Here is a 7,321-nt window from a genome sequence, read left to right as displayed (position 1 = left end):
GCTGGGTCCACTATTTTTCATCATTTATATAAATGATTTGAATGTGAGCATAAGAGGTATAGTTAGTAAGTTTGCAGATGACATCAAAATCGGAGGTGTAGTGGATAGCGAAGTAGGTTACCTCAGATTACAATGGGATCTTGATCAGATGGACCAGTGGGTTGAGAGGTGGCAGATGGAGTTTAATTTAGATAAATGTAAGGTGCTACATTTTGGGAAAGCAAATCTTATCAGGACTTATACACTTAATGGTAAGGTCCTAGAGAGTGTTGCTGAACAAAGAGACCTTGGAGTGCAAGTTCATAGCTCCTTGAAAGTGGAGTCACAGGTAGATAGGATAGTGAAGAAGGCATTTGGTATGCTTTCCTTTATTGGTCAGAGTATTGAGTACAGGAGTTGGGAGGTCATGTTGCGGCTGTATAGGACATTGGTTAGACCACTGTTGGAATATTGCGTGCAATTCTGATCTCTTTCCTATCGGAAACATGTCATGAAATGTGAAAGAGTTCAGAAAAATCTACAAGGATGTTGCCAGCATTGGAAGATTTGAGCTATAGAGAGAGGTTGAATAGGCTGAGGCTGTTTTCCCTGGACTGTCAGAGGCTGAGGGGTGACTTTATAGAAGTTTATAAAATCATGAAGGGCATGAATAGGATAAATAGACAAAGTCTTTTCCCTATGCCAGGGGAGTCCAGAACTAAAGGGCATAGGTTTAGGGTGAGAGGGAGAAGATATAAAAGAGACCTAAGGGGCAACTTTTTCACACAGAGAGTGGTACATGTATGGCATGAGCTTCCAGAGGAAGTGGTGGAGGTTAGTACAATTGCAACATTTAAAAGGCATCTGAATAGGTACATGAATAGGAAGGGTTTGGAGGGATATGGACCGGGTGCTGGCAGGTGGGCCTAGATTGGGTTGGGATATCTGGTCAGCATGGACAGGTTGCACCGAAGGGTCTGTTTCCATGTTGTACATCTCTATGACTCTATGACTACCACTGCGCAACCAAATACTTTTTCTTGGATAACAATAATGATTATCACATGATGACAATCTACACAGTTACATTTGGTCAGGCAGAATATGAGGAGTTTCGGGAGCTGGTTCAGATACATCTGCTCCCTCTGAAAGTGAGAGCAAAACTCCTCGTCTCCACCCACAGACTGTGTTTGACATGTTTAGAATACATAGAGCCATTGAACATTAACCCCTTCCAGACCATTACCTTATACCACAATTTGTTCTAGATTAATAGCAATACAAATCACAAATCTACTATATTTGGACGTCAAGCCTATTGGGATATTCTGTTGATATGATCAAAAACTAGTAGTTGTGCTGAGCACATTGTGGGACAGGACCATGCCATGCAGCAGGAAATTAACAATAAAGTTTCCAAACAGAATCAGAACTGTGGTGCAATACTTGAGCAACCCAGCCTGAATAGCATTAAATTCCATTGGGTTTAGTAGGTTTACAGAAAACACATTGGTCATAGAGCCGCAGGGTTGATCCAGTGTGAGCAAAAAGACAAGTGCAGATGGTGTTATATTTTTGTTGTCTGTGTGCTTTTTTCTGTGTCTCCAGGGATGTATCTTCTGAGAAATTACATGATCCACTATAGTTTCCTTTGTTCTCTTTGCCATTTTGCTCTCCTCTCGTCTTGCATTTGAGACTTTAATCCAACATTCCAGATGAAGAGGGGCGAAGATGTCATTTCCTTTTTTCCTCTCTCATATGTGCTCATTCATACACAACAGAAGCTGAAGAATCTTCTGTCTTTTGGGAAGGAATAAAAGGAAATGGTGTTTCAGCTTGCTGGCGTGATTTTCTGGTTAATTACAGTGTGATGCTTTTGAACATGTGTAGACCCCTTTCAAGAACAAAACGTCAACACAGTGAAGTTGAATTAGAGTCAGAGCAGGCAACAAAAGTTTGCTTTTGCTTCACACCAGGCAACCTAGTACCTGCTGCCTAAGAGATGATAACATGGTGAAATTCATTCATTCCATGGCTAAAGGGCAAGCGCTCGGATTATAGATTCTATCAACATCAGATTTTCCAGATGTAGTTTAAAAGGTCTGTCTTCAATTAAATGTGATACAATTGACAACAACTTTACTGCTCTGTCCAGAAAGGAATTCATCTGAAAAGAGGTATCTAGCTGCAGTTGCTAGATTTCTTCTCAACAGTCATTGTTTGCCTTGTGTGATTTAGAAAGAGAACAGTCGTGAGTATTCGAAGCTGCAACTGCAGTTGATGATTCATGAAGCACTCCGCTGAAGCAGCCCTCTAGAATACAACATTAAAGGTAAGACCCTTCATTCAAACTGGTTTAAAAAAAAACCTAGGGAAACAATATGGACTTGTTTGGAGTGAAAACAAAATGGATTAATGCAACAAAAGAGTTAAATAAAATCAGTAACTGCAAACCTTGGCTTGTCATTTCTCTTTTCAGTACATAAACCAGCTGCTGCTTTTCTCCCTAACCACATACACAGATTGATTCAATTAAAGTGTACTTATACTACCACCATTATATTGGTATGCGCATGGAATGGATTAAATTAGTTTTAAGTGAAAATTCTCTTGTACTGGAATTCACAGGTACAAAAATTCAGGTGTCACTGCTATTTTCTATAATTCTCACTGTTAAATCATAGAAGAGTTAAAACTCTTGACTAGGTTAATTTTAATAGTAAAAAGTAAAAGTTTATTTTAAAATGCTAACAAGTGGGTAGAAAGAATTAACAAACTGATTTGGCATGTTTAGTTCCACTTTAAGTATTTCTAACCCATAATCAACTACGCATTACCAAACATTAGTGAAAAGTCATCTTACCCAAATTAAATTCAGATTGCTATTAATGAGAAGCTTGTAAAGAATTTCACTGATGTGCAATCAAAACAAAATGTTTTTGACTCCAGTTTAGACTTGGCAAGTACTATCAGTTCCCTTCATAGACAAAAGTATTTAAAATATACTACACCAGTATCAGTAAATGAATAGTATATGAGAATTTTTATCAAGACATTTAAGGGTAGCAAATCTCAGTGATAAATCACAGTAGATAGAAGCAAGTGTTGACAAGGAAGCACAGTAGGCACCAATGGTGAGAATAATTGAGGTTATTAATATATGTGAAAGCAGCAAGCTATACAAACATAATGTAAGGCTGAACATTAGAAAACACACTTCGGGTTGTTGTGACTGAGATGTCCCATATATCCGACAATGTCTATACTGCCCTTTATTTCCAATGACTTTTGATTTCTCCAAGGGTGAAGGTATATTCAGAATATGTCTACATTGACTGTGTGAAAAAAAGGAAGTTTATTAAATGTTTGCACACTATGAGATGAAAGGCATTTATTGTCCTTAATAGCTGGAACACCTGACTTTGGAAGTGACTATGGAGCCTCTGTGCTGATCATATTACAGGAGTATGATCTGAGTGTGAGAGATTTCACTTGAATGAGACCAAGGCAAAATGAGTATATTTGGGAATTTGATTCAAAGTGGGGAATTTGCCGCATAGGGTAGAGAAGTGCTTCAAATAAGGTTTACTTCAAGAAGAAAAGTGTGCTGAGTGAGGAACTTGATAAAGGGTGGGAAGAGGTGTTTTTTTCCCACGACACTTTTGTTCAGGATTTGATTTCCAATCTTTTTCCAATGTAAACCTTTTGCAGTTGCAACTAGTACTAATTTGCATTCTCTAATTAGCACATATTAGTGATGGCGAACCAAGTGATGTGTTGCAATTGCAGAATATGGGAGCTTCTGGACCTTGGTGTGATTCAGTGCAAATGCGTTTTCAGTAAACGCTCGTGGCTGAAGAAATTTCAGCTCGGACTTATTGAACTGGAGGCTAAGCTGCAGGTACTGTGGTACATCAGTGAATGGAGTTAATTCCTGAACAATTTATTCCAGGGAGCAATCACACCCCTTAGGGTAGGGTCTTCTGATTTGCTTCATGGTTATGGGTAGGAGTACATGTGTTCAAGTGAAGCAGTTAAGGCCACCAGAAGGCAGAAATTTAGGAGCCTCAAATTTTGCAATTATCCAACAGGTTTGAGGTTTGGATGAGGGTGAGGGGGTGGATGAGTGAACTGACCATGGGAAATGGCCAAGGAAGCTACTCAAGAGGAGGAAGTAAGAAGTATGTAGTGACACATAAGGGATTGTATGGGACAGGGAATTGACACTACTCACCGCAGCAATGAGTGGAAACCTAGACAGCTGTTTGTCTATTGTCAGTGTATGGGATATCTGCTCAGAGTTGGAGAAGAACTCACAGTGAGAAGTGGATGATCCATGGTCCACACTGGTACCAATGACAAAGCTAGATACATTTATACAGCTGTGGAGTTATACAGCTCGGAAACAGACCTTTTGGTCCAATTTGTCCACGCCAATCAGATTTCTTAAACTGATCTTGTCAGCATTTGCACCGCATTCCTTTAAACCCTTCCTATTCACATACACATCCAGAAGCCTTCTAAATATTGTGATTGTACAAGACTCCAACACTTTCTCTGGCAGCTCGTTCCATATACGCACCACCCTCTGTGTGAAGAAATTGTCCCTCAGGTACCTTTTAAATCCTTCCCCTCTCACCTTAATTCTATGGCCTCTACTTTTGCAGTCCCTTAACCTGGGAAAAAGATCTTGACTATTCACCCTATGTGTGCCCCTCATGATTATATAAACCTTTGTAAAGTCACCCTTCAGTCTCCAACACTGTAGAGAATAACACCCCAGCCTGTTCAGCCTCTCTGCAAGCTCAAACCCTCCAATCCTGGCAATCCTAGGAAAGAGACTTTGCTAAGGGAGTCTGAGAAGTTAAAAAACAGCACCTCACAAAGCTAGGAATCTCTGTATTACTAACTGAGTCACATGCAAATTAGGATAAATTAAATAAGATTAGAGAAGCGCTGCGTCCACTGCTTTTTGTCATTTCTATAAATGATTTGGATGTGAACATAGGAGGTATAGTTAGTAAGTTTGCAGACGATACCAAAATTGGAGGTGTATTGGACAGCGAAGAAGGTTACCTCAGAATACAATGGGATCTTGATCAGATGGGACAATGGGCTGAGGAATGGTAGATGGAGTTTAATTTAGATAAATATGAGGTGTTGCATTTTGGAAAGGCAAATCAGGGTAGGCCTTTTCACTTAATGGTAAGGACCTGGGGAGTGTTGCTGAACAAAGAGACCTTGGAGGGCAGGTCCATAGTTTCTAAGGGGCAACTTTTTCATACAGAGAGTGGTGTGTGTATAGAATGAGCTGCCAGAGAAAGTGGTGGAGGCGAGTACCATTTCAATATTTAAAAGGGATCTGGATGGATATATGAATAGGAAGACTTTGGGGGATATGGGCCAAGTGTTGACAAATGGAACTTGATTTATATAGGACATCTGGTTGGCATGGATGAGTTGGACTGAAGGTCTGTTTCCTTGCTGTATATCTCTATGACTCTATAATTCTAAGTGAATGAATGGCTCAAAGACTGGTATGAGAGAAGTAGATTCCTATTTGTAGGGTATTGGCACTAATACCAGGGAAAATGGGAGCTGTACCACAGGGACTGTCTACATTTGGGAGAAATTGAGCACGCAAATGCTGGCGATCAGAGTCGTAGAGTGTGGTGCTGGAAAAGCACAGCTGGTCAGGCAGCATTCAAGGAGCAGGAAAATCAATGTTTCAGCATCAGCTCTTCATCAGGAAAAGTCTACATCAGACTGTGTGCTAGCTCTGGTGTTTTTGTGAGCTGCATGACTAGGCAAAATAGAGAAGGCTTTAAACTAAATGCGGGGTTGGGGTGAAAGATCAAGTTTGGGTAAATACAACAAATCAAAGGATAGAGTTGAGATAGGAGACTAAAATATCAAAATGGAAGATGAAGATCAGAGAATGGCAGTGAGAAAGAAAAACCTAAGAATATATGAACAGTCAAGGTGATAAAAATTAGCCATAAGTTCTAACTATTGGTTCAGGAGGTCACGATGTAGAATCGGTTCAGACGGAGATGAGGAAAAATAGGGGAAAGAAATGATTTATGGGAACATCTACAAATTCCCAACCAATAACCACAATGTCAGCAGAATTATGGAAGAAGAAATAATGTGTACTTGTGATAAAGGGATAGTAATAATTATCGATACTTTTACAAACATATAAACAGGAAAGTTCAGATTGGCAATTGATGCAGAGTTCTTAGAATAATTTCAGGAAAGTTTCTTAGAATACTACATACTGGAACAGATCCAAGAGCACAACCTGATATTGAGAAATATGTCACAACTTAAAAATAGGTGACTGTGTGAATATGAAGATTTAGCAAGCTGACATGTACAGGGACATTCAGCAAAGAGATAGATCAATACAGAAGCAGTCACAGACATTTAATGGGATGTTTTAGAATACTCAGAATAAGTACATTTCTGCTATAAAGAAAGGTTTCAAGGGGAGGATCCACCATCCACAGTTAACTCAGAAAGTTAAGGAAAGCAACATACTCAAGGAAAAAACATATAATTACGCAGAGGGGAAAGCAGGTCAGATTACTGGTCAGAATACAGAGAATAGCAGAAAGTGACTGAATCAGAACAGATAAACTAAAGTGTGAGATAAGGTAGCTAGGAACATAAAAACAGATAGAAAGAAATTCTACATGTATCTTAAAACAAGAACAGATAAAGTTGGTTCTCTAAAAGAGTGAGACAGGGGAGTTGAAGTGCATAATAAAAAAAGTTGTAAATACAATGATTAAATATTTTGCTTCTGTCTTCATTATAGAGTCCAAAAACACTCTAGTAATACCTGTAAATGAGGAAGGTGGAGGAAGAAGGGGACTTGATGAAATTATAATCACTAGGGAAGCAATGATTCTGTTTTCCTTCATCTACGAAAAGGCAAGATGATACATTATGGCAAATAAGTAACACTAATTCATGTGGATACTAAACTATGCATGTCCGATTTCACACTTGGTTGCAATCACCATCTGTGAACAAATTTATGAAACATATTGTACAAATCATAAATGATATTTCATGAACAGATCTACTGTCAATCAACAGCAACAGTTTGAACCTCACCGAATAGAATTTTTTTATGATTGAAGGCTGCTGTTATAGCTGTTATAATTCTATTTCATAATCCCTGACTTTGAAGTGTTAAGCAAGAAAAATAATAAATAACAGATGGTGGAAGTTACCACTGTCAAGTAGAGAGGGAAGAAAAAGCTAAATTATGTAGCAATTAGACACAATGAAAGCTACTCCAATGACGAGAACATAATCACTAAAAAATAAT

General features: G+C 38.8%; 1 protein-coding gene across 3 annotated transcripts in view; it reads left to right on the top strand.

The window, feature by feature from the left end:
• Positions 1 to 1,766: 1,766 nt before the first annotated feature.
• scara5 (scavenger receptor class A, member 5 (putative)) overlaps positions 1,767 to 7,321 on the top strand; it is a 76,843-nt gene continuing 71,288 nt past the window's right edge. For all 3 annotated transcript variants that reach the window (XM_072555310.1, XM_072555322.1, XM_072555315.1), the window contains exon 1: positions 1,767 to 2,311. The gene's annotated coding sequence lies outside the window, so the exon portion shown is untranslated. The remainder of the gene's footprint in view (positions 2,312 to 7,321) is intronic.

The sequence above is a fragment of the Chiloscyllium punctatum genome, chromosome 3 (genome assembly GCF_047496795.1).
Source record: "Chiloscyllium punctatum isolate Juve2018m chromosome 3, sChiPun1.3, whole genome shotgun sequence".
NCBI lineage: Eukaryota > Metazoa > Chordata > Chondrichthyes > Orectolobiformes > Hemiscylliidae > Chiloscyllium > Chiloscyllium punctatum.
This window is presented reverse-complemented; position numbering and strand designations above follow the sequence as displayed.